Source organism: Arvicola amphibius, chromosome 12 (genome assembly GCF_903992535.2).
Source record: "Arvicola amphibius chromosome 12, mArvAmp1.2, whole genome shotgun sequence".
Taxonomy (NCBI): domain Eukaryota; kingdom Metazoa; phylum Chordata; class Mammalia; order Rodentia; family Cricetidae; genus Arvicola; species Arvicola amphibius.
In genome coordinates, this window is record NC_052058.2 from 117,391,354 (window position 1) to 117,406,237 (window position 14,884).

A 14,884-nucleotide genomic window follows, 5' to 3' on the forward strand; every position below is an offset into this window, starting at 1 on the left:
AACTCTTTTGCTCCTCTTGCTCCCTTTGCTTTCACAATGTTGTCAAGATGACATTGTTTTTTTATTAATTAATTAGTTGATTTTACATACCAATCATTTTCTCCTCACTCCTTTCCTCCTGCTTCTTCCCCCTACCTAAAGTGGAATTTTGCTCCAGTCAAGGCAGTCACCCAGATCTCCCTTTGAGAACTAAGACATTTGCTTCACATTTGTGGGAATGCTTATTACCCAAATTAAAGCCAAACCAAAATAATCAAGTTTCCTTGAATTCAAGAAAGTAAAATGAATATCCTTTCTGTAGCTATGGGGTCTCTAAAATTAAATCAAATTAAAAACAAAACAAGCAGAAAACCACATCATGCACAGAAATGGAATAAATAGAAGTCAAAGGGATAATCCGATGCATATTTGCTGAGGCAGAGGAGATTGCTTTCAGCAGGAGTGAGTTGCAAGCCATGGGGTACTTTGCCTGGGTTGCAAGTTTTCCTTCTGTATAGCCACCTTTCAGCTACAAACCTTCATTTTGAATCTGGTTATTTTTGTCTTGGATAGTTTCCCTGGGAACAGTTGGTCAGGTAGCATAAATTTCAGAATTGGGAAACTCTCTCAGCATACTGAGCTCCAAGATTAGCTATGTTCTGCTTGTCTGAAATCCTTTTTCAGATACCCATGGGGGTGTTCTTGTTTTCCGTGGACAGCATTTAGAGAAATTCCAAGGGTTGGGTTGAAGATTAGTAGCAGAACATCTGCCTAATATGGATGTAGGTTCAACCTCAGTGATGCAAAAACAAAAAAATTAAAATCAAGCATTTTGGAGACACTTTAGTTCAAATGAGATAAATTAGGTGATTAAGTATACTTCTTCAATATTGTTTAAGTTGTCAGGAACTTTTTAAATTTTATTTTTAAAAACATTGTAAATAAACAAACATTATATGTGTGTGTTTATGTATGTGTATATATGTCACTGAAATTAATCAGATCAGAGACTATGCAGCTCTTTGAATTTCTATTCATTTAGAGGAGCCATTAGGAATGGAAGATATGGAGCCTCACATTGGATTTTACAATTCACTATTAAATTTTTTTTGCACTTATTAACCACAATTAGTGAAAACTCAATGACATAATGAGAAAGAGACAAAATTATTCTTTACACACTCTTTCAGAACCTGTGTCCATTATTGACATTGACTCCTTCCTTGTCTTCTAAAATTTAGCTTTCGTGTTCCTTATCTCCGTGTTATACTTATTTGCATGTACATTTGATCACTTACATGTTTGTGTTATTGACCAGGTTCTGCATTAAGGGAAACCATGTGTTTTCCTTCTTGTGAAATTGTGTGATCTCACTTAGTATTATATATTCTAAGCCTATGCATTTGTGTTCACTTTGTGATTACAGTTTTCTTTGGAGCTGTGTGATATTTCAATACACAAAGAAATTTTTATGTTAGAGAGAAGAAATGTCAGGGAAATGTATGCCAATTTCTTTGTTTCTTTTCGTTTTCCCCTTTATTGTATTGGTAATATTACTCTTTGTGTTTGAACTTTGTTGTCTTTGATCACAGGTGGGTAGATTTGTGGACTTCATGGGCATCCTGTATAGTGGAAACTATAACAGGAACACCAGGCTGCTAAAGGTCCTCTTTTCAGTGCATAAGATGTGACACAGAAGGAGGTCCCAGATTAGATGGTATCTGTTCATGGTGGTTTGATTGGATGTGGAACTTTCAGATCATTTCCAAAAAACACAAAAGCCTCTCCAACATTCTTCCAAAATTTGTTAGTTTGTATTTTAGCAACATCTGTGCCAAGAGGTGTAAGGTGATAATTTACCGTGTTTGGGTTTTTATTTTCTTGATGATTAGAGATGTTGAGTTTATTTTATGATACTCATTGAGTAGTGCCTTTGGGGAGAGACTACTCAATGCGTTTTTTCATTTTTCCTTTAAAAAAAAACTCTGGTTAATTGCTGTGCTGGATAAGGAGCCTCACATTTTGGATATCAACCCTTATCTGACGTACAGTTTTCAAGTATTTTCTCCTATTGGATTTCTCAAACTACTTTAGATATTTTAATTTATAGGTTAAAAAAACATAGGTCGTTACTGGTTTCTGTATTTAAGCATACTGGAGAGAAGAAGCTTGATTTCTGGAAAATGGACTTACCTTCAAGTGCTGGGTTTGGAAAGTGAAATTATTGTATTTTTAAATATAAGACAGAATCAAATTTGAGATATGTCCTTTTATTCAGATAAGAAATAGAAAATGTGACTTTTATATTATGTGGTATGTGTTTTCTTTTCCTTCATTATATTGTACGGTCTATCTATCTATCTATCTATCTATCTATTTATCTATCTATCTATCATCATCTATCTTCCATGTATATCTAATTATCTGCAAATGGATAGATAGATCAATATATAGATTTTACACTATTACTTTAGTCTTGCTTTTTAAATTTATGTCACTCATTTGCACAAAAATACTATAATTTTAGCTAAATAAGCATGAAAAATATTTCCTAAACTATCTCACAGTTTAGAGTCTTTTAATTATGACTTAACATCACTTGATAGACATTTTCCTTACCAAGTCACACAATATGACTCTTTGAGATTATAAGAATTCTGGTGCCACAGCACATTAAAAATAACTAAGTTTTAAAAGTAGCACAAATATATTAAATTGCCTTTGAAATTATGGGAAGCACATTTATTTCTGACTCTGCTTCTGGGAATATTTAATAACACAGTCATCTTGTGGACAAGAAAGCAATTAAAGGAATTTTAGATCCAGTTAGTCAGGCTCCCCACAGTGTGTTTTGAAGAATATTCATCTGGCATCATGAATTAAGTCAAGTCCAAAGGTACTAGTCTATGCCATTTGGTGTTACACTGAGTATTATCTGCTATAAACTCTCCTAAATTCTCAGGTTTAAAAGTACATTATTAATCACTATTCCCTAAACATTGCTGTTTCATCCTCTTCCATTGATGCTGTATGCATTTCCACATGCAGTAGATGTCTTTGGGTGTTTATGGATACCCCAGTAAAGTCAGGGCTCGTGAAAGTTGGGAATATTTAAAACTTTTGGTTAGGCCTGAGAAATCTTTCCATTTTGGGAAGGCAAGGTCTGAAAATTCTGTTTCCATCTATGAATCTAAACTACCTTTCAAAGAATATTTAAATAATATCTCTTACTGCTTGAGGACATACTTTGATGAGAACTTATCACCATATATGAGTAATAGAGGAGAAAGATTTGGTGGTTCTGTGAAACCTCTAAGTCAGAAGAGAAAAATATCACTGCTGAAAGTTTCTGACAGCTGTGAATGTCACACTCAGGTAGCCTGCAACACACACAGGAGGAAAGAAATCCCACTTTTGGTGAATATACAGAACAAAAGTCTTCAATTTTTCCTCTTAAAGTACTTCTCACTGGGACTGAAATGGAGGCAGGAGCAAAAGGCTCAAAAACAATGACAATACAATATTTTTATTTGCTTCATCAAAATATATTATTTTATTCTATATATTGATACTCAGTAATTAAAGTTAGTAAAGTTTAAGAATCTCAAATATATTGAAGTCAATGAATGAAGCTTCTTAGAAAATATGCATATTTATATCACAGTTTGAAGTGACAATTCTTCTGTGCTTATAAAATTAAATGATGAGCCTTCTTGCCTTCTAACCCTCTGTCCTTACCCTCTTCTGTTTCCTTTCCTTCTCTTTTCTGATTTTCTTGAACATTACCTTGATGGATTAGCTTTCCACTACTATGACGCCATTTGGCCGCAATCATCTTGCTACAGACAGCATGTTACAAGAATAATCTTGTAGATTAATACTTTCCCCAACAGATTCGGAGTAGACAACACTAAGGTAAAGAGCATCACTAGTCCTTAGCTTTTTGCATTTTTATCTTTTATTTTGGGGCACTTGAATTCTGTCAGAATGGCCATCTCCTAATGATTCCAATCCTATCTCCAGAATATGTGAGCAAATTACATTTCATATCTAAAAAAATCTTGGAATTTCAAGAGCTATTAATGACTAAGATAAAGATGTTATTCTAGATTGTTAAAGAACTGTGAATACAATTATTTCCATCTGTGAATATAGAGATCTGTCAGTCCCCACAATACACTCATCAGAAGGGCTCAGTAGTTCCAGCTAAGGAAGTTTATCATAATTAAGAGGCTGAGTGAGGGTGCGGGCAGCATCCCTGGGCTGCCTGGAATCCCTGAAACTGTGCCCTGACATTCCATCTGAACTGGTGAGTGAATGCGGACCCTGGGGCAACCTGCCCTGAAAAAGAGCACAGCCCCCCTTCCCCCAGCTCCCTCTGCAGGTTAGTCTGTTTCTCCCATACCTGACTCCTCCCAAGCCTTCCCTAGTGTTCTCAGGTGTCCTGCTCCTGTCCTAAGGCCATCCACCCAAAGGGGTCAGACTCTGGCCTCCAGGCAGGTCTGAGGATTCCTGCGGAGGGGTGTGGGCTCCTTCAGATTGTGCTGCCAGGCTCACTCCCACCCTGCCCCCACCTTGGCCCTTCTGTCTGGGCAGCATCCCTGGGCTGCCTGGAATCCCTAAAACTGTGCCCTGATGTTCCATCTGAACTGGTGAGTGAATGCGGACCCTGGGGCAACCTGTCCGGGAAGAGAGCACAGACCCCCTTCCCCCAGCTCCCTCTGCAGGTTTGTCTCTGTTTCTCCCATACCTGCCTCCTCCCAAGCTTTCCCTAGTGTTCTCCGGTGTCCTGCTCCTCTCCTAAGGCCATCCACCCAAAGGGGTCAGACTCTGGCCTCCAGGCAGGCCTGAGGATTCCTGCAAGGGAGTGCCTGCTTCTTCAGATTGTGACACAAAAATAGGTCCTCCTCTGGCACTGAGGAGATCCGACCAGTTTCAGTCACAGCAAAGATTGGTCTAGGACACCAAGCACCTCCCAGCTCCATTTGAAGGAAGAGATGGGCAGGTGCCAATTCAGGAGCTCCCCCAAAACATGAAAGGCAACATAACATCACCACAATCCAGACATCCCGAAACAACAAGAATTGAACACCCTACCCCAGAAGATATAGAAGAAACCGACCTTAAACAGTACTTTATGAAAATAATAGAGGACCTTAAACAGGAGGTAAAAAACTGCCATAAGGAAATGGAGATGACAAACAAAAAGGTAGACGAAATAAATAAATCTCTCAAAGATACCCAAGAAAAACAAGGAAAACCAATCAAACAGGTAAGGGAAACATTACAAGACCTGATAAATGAAATGGAGGTATTGAAGAAAACACAATCTGAGGGAAGACTGGAAATGGAAACTCTGAGTAAATGAACAGAAACGTCAGAGACAAGTATTTCCAACCGAATAGAAGAGATGGAAGAAAGAATCTCAGACTCTGAAGATACTATAGAGGAAATAAATTCACAGATTAAAGAACGAAACAAATCTAACAAATTCTTAACACAAAACGTTCAGGAAATCTGGGACACCATGAAAAGACCAAACCTAAGAATAATTGGGGTAGAAGAAGGAGAAGAATTACAACTCAAAGGCCCAGAAAACATATTCAACAAAATTATAGAAGAAAACTTCCCCAACCTAAAGAAGGATGTTCCTATGAAGGTACAAGAAGCCTACAGAACACCAAATAGACTGGATCAAAAGAAAGCATCCCCACGCCATATAATAATCAAAACACAAAACATACAGAATAAAGAACAGATATTAAGAGCTGCAAAGGAAAAAGGTCAAGTAACATATAAAGGGAAACCTATCAGAATTACACCTGATTTCTCAATGGAAACCATGAAAGCCAGAAGAGCTTGGATAGATGTGCTACAGACACTAAGGGAACATGGATACAAGCCTAGACTACTATACCCAGCAATGCTTGCATTCACCATTAATGGAGAAAACAAGATATTCCAGGACAAAAACAGATTTAAACAATATGTAGCCACAAATCCAGCCTTGCAGAAAGTAATAGAAGGAAAATCACAAACCAAGGTGTCCAACAACGCCCACAATAACTCAGGCATCTAGCGACCCTTCACCAGCACAACTTGAAGAAGGGAAACACACAAACTCTACTACTAAAAATGACTGAAGTTAACAACCACTGGTCATTAATATCACTTAATATCAATGGACTCAATTCACCTATAAAAAGGCACAGGCTAAGAGACTGGATACAAAAACAGGATCCAATATTTTGCTGTTTACAAGAAACACACCTCAACCACAAACACAGACACCTACTCAGAGTAAAGGGTTGGGAAAAGGTTTATCAAGCAAATGGCCCTAAGAAACAAGCAGGTGTGGCCATATAATTTCCAACAAAGTTGACTTCAAACTAAAATCAATCAGAAGAGATGGAAAGGGACACTTTATACTCATAACAGGAAAAATCCATCAGAATGAAGTCTCAATCCTGAATATCTATGCTCCTAATATAAAAGCTCCCACTTATGTAAAAGAAACACTTCTAGAACTCAAGGCAGCCATCAAACCACACACACTAATAGTTGGAGACTTCAACACTCCTCTCTCACCAATGGACAGGTCAATTAGACAGAAACCTAACAGAGAATTGAAAGACTTAATGGAGGTAATGAACCAAATGCACTTAACAGATATCTATAGAACATTCCACCCAAATAGGAAAGAATATACCTTCTTCTCTATGGCTCATGGAACCTTTTCGAAAATTGATCATATACTTGGTAACAAAGCAAACTTCCACAGTTACAAAAAAATATTAGTAACCACCTGTGTCTTATCGGATCACCATGGATTAAAATTAGAATTCAACAACAATGCTATCCCCAGAAAGCCCACAAACTCATGGAAACTGAACAGTCAACTACTGAACCACACCTGGGTCAAGGAAGAAATAAAGAAAGAAATTAAAGTCTTTCTTGAATTTAATGAAAACAAAGACACAACATACTCAAACCTATGGGACACAATGAAAGCAGTGCTAAGAGGAAAGTTAATAGCACTAATTGCCCACTTAAAGAAAACTGAGAAAGCGTTCATTGGTGACTTAACAGCACACCTGAAAGCTCTGGAAAAAAAGAAGCAGACTCACCTAGGAGAAGTAGAAGACTGGAAATTATCAAACTGAGGGCAGAAATCAACAAAATAGAAACACAGAAAACAATCCAAAGAATCAATGAAACAAGAAGCTGGTTCTTGGAGAAAATCAACAAGATTGACAAACCCTTAGCCAAACTAATCAAAGGGCAGAGGGAGAACACGCAAATTAATAAGATCAGAAATGAAAAAGGGGACATAACCGCAGACACAGAGGAAATTCAGAGGATCATTAGATCTTACTACAAAAGCCTGTATGCCACAAAATTGGAAAATGTAAAAGAAATGGACAGTTTTTTAGATAAATACCATATACCAAAGTTAAACCAGGACCAGGTAAATGCTCTAAATCGTCCTGTTAGTCGCGAAGAATTAGAAACTGTTATAAGAAACCTCCCTACCAAAAAGAGCCCAGGACCAGATGGTTTCAATGCGGAATTCTACCAGAACATCCAAGAAGACCTAATACCTATACTCCTTAAGGTATTTCATAATATAGAAACACAAGAGTCACTGCCAAATTCCTTCTATGAAGCTACAGTTACCCTGATACCTAAACCACACAAAGACTCAGCCAAGAAAGAGAATTACAGGCCAATCTCACTCATGAACATTGACGCAAAAATTCTCAATAAAACACTGGCACAACGAATGCAAGAACACATTAGAAAAATTATCCATTACGATCAAGTAGGCTTCATCCCAGAGATGCAGGGCTGGTTCAACATACGGAAATCTATCAATGTAATCCATCATATAAATAAACTTAAGGAAAAAAAAAAAACATATGGTCATCTCATTAGATGCTGAAAAAGCATTTGACAAAATTCATGCCCTTTATGATAAAGGTCTTGGAGAGATTAGGGATACAAGGGTCATTCCTAAGTATAATAAAAGCTATTTACAGCAAGCCGACAGCTAACATCAAATTAAACGGAGAGAAACTCAAGGCTATCCCACTAAATTCAGGAACACGACAAGGCTGTCCACTCTCTCCTTATCTCTTCAATATAGTGCTTGAAGTTCTAGCAATAGCAATAAGACAACATAAGGGAATCAAGGGAATTCAATTTGGAAAGGAAGAAGTTAAACTTTCATTATTTGCAGATGATATGATAGTGTACATAAGCGACCCCAAAAACTCCCCAAAGAACTCCTACAGCTGATAAACTCCTTCAGTAACGTGGCAGGTTTCAAGATCAACTCCAAAAAATCAGTCGCCCTCCTATACACAAAGGATAAGGAAGCAGAGAGGGAAATCAGAGAAGTATCACCTTTCACAATAGCCACAAATAGCATAAGATATCTGGGAGTATCTCTAACCAAGGAAGTGAAGGATTTATTTGACAAGCACTTTAAGTCTTTGAAGAAAGAAAATTTAGAGGATACCAGAAAATGGAAGGATCTCCCCTGCTCGTGGATTGGGAGGATCAACATAGTAAAAATGGCAATTCTACCAAAAGCAATCTATAGATTCAATGCAATCCCAATCAAGGTCCCATTAAAATTCTTCACAGAGATTGAGAGGACAATAATCAACTTTATATGGAAAAACAAGAAACCCAGGATAGCCAAAAAAATCTTATACAATAAAGGTACTTCTAGAGGCATTACCATCCCTAACTTCAAACAATTTACAGAGCTACAGTATTGAAAGCAGCTTGGTATTGGCATAAAAACAGAGAAGTTGACCAATGGAATCATATAGAAGACCCGGATCTTAAACCACAAACCTACGAACACCTGATTTTTGATAAAGGAGCCAAAAGTACACAATGGAAGAAAGAGGGCATCTTTAACAAATGGTGCTGACATAACTGGATGTCAACCTGTAGAAGAATGAAAGTAGATCCATATCTATCACCATGCACAAAACTCAGGTCCAAATGGATTAATGACCTCAATATTAATCTGAAAACATTGAGCTTGATAGAAGAGAAAGTGGGAAGTACTCTACAACAAATGGGCACAGGAGACCGTTTCCTATGCGTAACCCCAGCTGCACAGACAATAAGGGCAACATTGAATAAATGGGTCCTCCTGAAGTTGAGCAGCTTCTGTAAAGCAAAGGACATTGTCACTAAGACACAAAGGCAGCCTACTGACTGGGAAAAGATCTTCACCAATCCTGCAACTGACAAAGGTCTGATCTCTAAAATATATAAGGAACTCAAGAGACTAGACGGTAAAATGCCAATTAACCCAATTAAAAAATGGGGCGCTGAACTGAACAGAGAATTCTCAACAGAAGAAGTTCGAATGGCCAAAAGACACTTAAGGTCATGCTCAACCTCCCTAGCTATCAGGGAAATGCAAATCGCAACAACTTTGAGATATCATCTTACACCTGTCAGATTGGCTAAAATCCAGAATACCAATTATACCCTTTGCTGGAGAGGTTGTGGGGTAGGGGTACACTCATCCATTGCTGGTGGGAATGCAAACTTGTGCAACCACGTTGGAAAGCAGTGTGGCAGTTTCTCAGGAAATTCGGGATCAACCTACCCCAGGACCCAGCAATTCCACTATTAGGAATCTACTCGAGATGCCCAATCATACTACAAAAGCATTTGCTCATCTATGTTCATAGCAGCATTATTTGTAATAGCCAGATCCTGGAAACAACCTAGATGCCCTTCAGTGGAAGAATGGATGAAGAAACTGTGGAATATATACATGCTAGAATACTACTCAGCGGTAAAAAACAATGACATCTTGAATTTTGCATGCAAATGGATGGAAATAGAAAACACTATTCTGAGTGAGGTAACCCAGACCCAAAAAGATGAACATGGGATGTACTCACTCATAATCGGTTTCTAGCCATAATTAAAGGACATCGAGCCTATAAATTTGGGATCCTTGAGAAGATAATAAGAAGGTGAACTCCCAAAAAAAGATATAGTAATCCTCCTGGATATTGGAACTAGACATGATCGCCAGTCAAAAATTGGGAACTTGACTGTTGGGCAAGACGCGGCCAAGGGAAGATGGGGAGAGAAAAGAGTGAAGGGGAGAATGGGGGGAGCTCGGAGGAATGGGATGCTTGGGATACAGGAAGGGTGGATATGGGAGCAGGGAAGCATATATCTTAATTTAGGGAGCCACCTGAGGGTTGTCAAGAGACTTGACCCTAGAGGGGTTCCCAGGTTTCCAGGGAGACGCCCCCAGTTAGTTCCTTGGGCAGCTGAGGAGAGGGAGCCTGAAAAGGCCAGTTCCTATAGCCATACTGATGAATTTCTTGCATATCACCATAGAACCTCCACCTGGCGATAGATGAAGAAAATGACAGAGCCCCACATTGGAGCACCGGACTGAGCTCCCAAGGTCCTGATGAGGAGCAGAAGGAGAGAGAACATGAGAAAGAAAGTCAGGAACGTGAGGGAACCTCCATCTGGCGATAGATGAAGAAAATGACTGAGCCCCACATTGGAGCACTGGACTGAGCTCCCAAGGTCCAGATGAGGAGCAGAAGGAGAGAGAACATGAGAAAGAAAGTCAGGAATGTGAGTGGTGCGTTCACTCATGGAGACGGTGGGACAGAACTAATGGGAGACCACCAACTCCAGTTGGAATGGGACTGATGGATTATGCGACCAAACCCGTCTCTCTGAATGTGGCCAACAGTGGGGGCTGACTGAGAAGCAAAGGACAATGGCACTGGGCTCTGATTCTTCTGCATGGACGGGCTCTGTGGGAGCCTTCTCAGCTTGGTCGATCACCTTCCTGGACCTGGGGGGAGTTGGGAAGACCTTGGTCTTAGCATAGAGTAGGGAACCCTGATGGCTCCTTGGCCTTGAGAGGGAGGGAGGGAAGGTATGGGTGGAGGGGAGGAGAGGGAAGGGGGAGAAGGAGGCGAGGGAACGGGAGGAGGAGGGGAGGAGATGGAAATTTTTAAATATAAAAAAATAAACCATAAAAAAAAGAGGCTGAGTGAGTCCTAAAATGAACCCACTGACACCTAAGATTCAGCAAAGTACCCAAGGAGGAGCAATAATGCTATTGGATTCTATGCAGGAGAATATCTATCCTGAAATGATATCATTTATTTTCCTATGAGGCCTCTACACCCTTGCATGTTAAATAAGACAAGAGAGTTTCATTTTTCTTATTTCTGCCACCACAGAGGAAAACGTCAATAATCTAAAATCACTTGATTCTGAGAAAAGGGGAAAGAATATAGGATATCATTTAAGATTCAGTTTTTGACACACAGAACATGCTGTAATATTTTAGTGTGGACAGATTATCTGCACCTTACTCAGCCAAATCTACAAAAGACCTTGAGTCTAACTCAATAAAGCCTCTAAAATACACACACACACACACACACACACACACACACACACACACACAGAGTTACACAATGTTGAATTTAACAAGAAGACAAAACAGAACAAGCTCAATACACACAACCTCAGTTTTTAGCTTGAACCATCAAAGTCCATTTGCTCAACTATATAACAAATTAAGAGACAAACTTTTTGTTATCTTGTGAAATAATTGTTCCATCAAAATAAAGGAAACTAATTGTAAGGAACTACTGAAAGTATGGCTACTCAGTTTTAAGAATAAAATTTAGGACAATGTGATATAATTTACTCCTGAAGGCTACTTATAAAAGTCTGATGCTATATAAAATGCTGTTTTACTGTTTCCATTTTCTCCTGAGCCTTAACATTCAGACAATATAAAATGTTAATTTCCAAGGACTATTAATTAAGGGACTATACAGTAAATACCTATATTTACATCTGTAAAGTATAAGATGACCTGTTATGTCTGTTTCTTTTCTGAGCTTCTCTGTTTGGCAGGGATAAGTAGACTTCAAAAGGGCAAGGTATGATAAGAAAACTTAGCTTGCAGCAAATATAGAAAACCTTTCTTCCACTCAGTTCATGATGATTCCATACATCATTTTGTAGACTAATGAAAGTGTCATTTGTAAATTAAATTACATTACTCAAACTATATAACAAAAATATTTTTTCTAGGTGCGTAGGCGCGTCACGGCGGGGTGCGTGTGAGGTCATTGTGCGCGGGCGGGCGGGGTCTGACGGTTTGAACGAGACGAAGACGGAACCGGAGCCGGGCACGAGGTCAGAGGACGCTGGTTCCCCGAGAGCCGAAGATGGCAGTGAATGTGTACTCGACGTCAGTCACCAGTGATAACCTAAGTCGACATGACATGCTGGCTTGGATCAATGAATCTCTGCAGTTGAATCTGACAAAGATAGAACAGTTGTGCTCAGGGGCTGCATACTGTCAGTTTATGGACATGCTCTTCCCTGGCTCCACTGCTTTGAAGAAAGTGAAATTCCAAGCTAAGCTAGAACATGAATACATCCAGAACTTCAAAATACTATAAGCAGGTTTCAAGAGGATGGGTGTTGACAAAATAATTCCTGTGGATAAATTAGTAAAAGGAAAATTTCAGGACAATTTTGAATTCGTTCAGTGGTTCAAGAAGTTTTTTGATGCAAACTATGATGGAAAAGAGTATGACCCTGTAGCTGCCAGACAAGGTCAAGAAACGGCAGTGGCTCCTTCTCTTGTCGCCCCAGCTCTGAGTAAACCGAAGAAACCTCTCAGCTCCGGTAATGCAGCTCCGCAGAGACCCATTGCAACACAGAGAACTACTGCAGCTCCTAAGGCTGGTCCAGGGATGGTGCGGAAGAATCCTGGTGTGGGCAATGGGGATGACGAAGCAGCTGAATTGGTGCAGCAGGTCAAAGTTTTGAAGCTTACTGTTGAAGACTTGGAGAAAGAGAGAGACTTCTACTTTGGAAAGCTAAGGAACATTGAATTGATTTGCCAGGAGAATGAGGGGGAAAACGACCCTGTACTGCAGAGGATTGTAGATATTCTTTATGCCACAGATGAAGGCTTTGTGATACCTGACGAAGGGGGCCCACAGGAGGAACAAGAAGAGTATTAAGCAGCCTGGACCAGCAGAGCAACATCCGAATTCTTCACTCCAAATCATGTGCTTAACTGTTAAATACACCCTTTTGTTATTCTTAGAGAATTCACTGGTTTCTTTTCATAAGCAAAAAGTACCTCTTCTTCAAAGTGCACTTTGCAGAAGTCTCTTTCCGATGAGTTTGAGTTAGGAGCTGTTGCCTTGTAGCAGAGCAGTATTAACATCTAGTTGGTTCACTAGGGGACAGAGAGGCCAACCATGGGGCTCTTCATATGGATGCTGGTCACACTGACTGATGGAGAAGGGGGTTTTGTAATACATTGAGGTATTACAAATACTCAGAGAAATGTAAAGACTGATATGAATTTTAAGTGAAATTCTGGCAGAGAACGTTTTAATAAATAATGCCTTAAGAGTATTTAAAATATGCTTCCATATTTCAAAATATAAAATGTAACATGACAGGAGATTTTGTGTGTCCTATGTTGTGTCTGGGAAGGAAGGGCCAGACTTTAGACCCTTTGGAACCTGCTGATACAGGCCTTTCCAGACTACATCTCATAGATGTAGTCTTTGGCCCAGAAGGAAAGTTTGAAAAGTTGTTCTGTAAAGCCATTAGGTGTCATTGACCAGTTGCATCCCTACTATAAAATAAACAAGCAACATGGTAGCTTGGATGAACAGAGGGTGTCTCATCCTGCAGTGCCTGAGACAGAGCTCAGCTTTTGCTGAGCTTTCCTCTGAGGATTTTTCAAACAGTCCCCCAAGTTCCTGTGTATTGTGATTCTGGGATCTGCCCATATCTCTGGGATTTGAATGGGTGCTGAGTCCCTTTGTACTGTCTTCTAAGTTTACATTTACCATGTTCTCTTCTCTGCTCACCTTGACCTCTGGGGACGCCTCTCGCTCCTTAAGTTTGCTGCTGAGCGTTGTAAATACAGCAGGCTGGTGATCGAGTGCTGCAAGTTCTTTCTGGACCTCTGGCAAAGGAGTGATCAGTGAAGGCCAGTGTCACCTTGGGCTCTGTGAGGCTGGGGTGTTTGGTGTCTGCTGTCCACAGCTCTCCATTGTCACCCAAATACTTTGCCAGTGCACTAATCTCTTTGGAGATAAAATTCTCTAGTGTGTTACTAAATGTTAAAATGTTTTTTTTAAGAATATACAGTACCATGACTGAAATATTAATATTTAAAATCCTTTCATTCCTAATTCTCCCTCATTTGCTTTGCCCATGACCTATTCAGTTCGTTTGGCAGAATTCTGCAAAATGTATGTTACCCACTACTGAGGTTGTTCAGCCCCTGATATGTTTGTGTTGGTTTGTTTCTGGTGGTAGCTTGTCTTATGCTGTGTGTAGAAAACAGGTATTTTATGACAGTTTGTTATGTAGTGCATGCTCTGTGTGGAATTCAGAGGAAAATCCAATTTAGTGATTAACAATGCCAAAAAAAAAATGCAAGTAACTAGCCATTGTTCAGATGACAGTGGTGCTATTTCTCCTTTGTGGCCTTTTAGACTTCTGTTGCCCCCAAATTCCATTTTATTGGGAACTCATTTTTCCACCTGGTCTTTCTTGACAGGGTTTTTTTCTACTTTAAACAGTTTCTAAATAAAATTCTGTATTTCAAGAGTGAAAAAAAATAATTTTTCTAGACACATTTGAAAGTTTGAGTTGTGAACCTTTAATAACTGAACTATCTCTTTAATACTTACCAAACAAATTTAATTTTTGTGTATTGTAAATTATTTTTAAACCACTTAAGGACAGTAAGATGCACTGTGTTAGATATGCATTGGATATTGACTAATATAGATTCATGTACAGAATTCTTTATAAAACTTTATTAATA

The 14,884-nt window shown here is 39.2% G+C and overlaps 1 pseudogene; it reads left to right on the forward strand.

The window, feature by feature from the left end:
* The first annotated feature begins 12,223 nt into the window (after positions 1–12,223).
* On the forward strand, positions 12,224–13,452 carry LOC119802699 (annotated as a pseudogene).
* Positions 13,453–14,884: the final 1,432 nt, after the last annotated feature.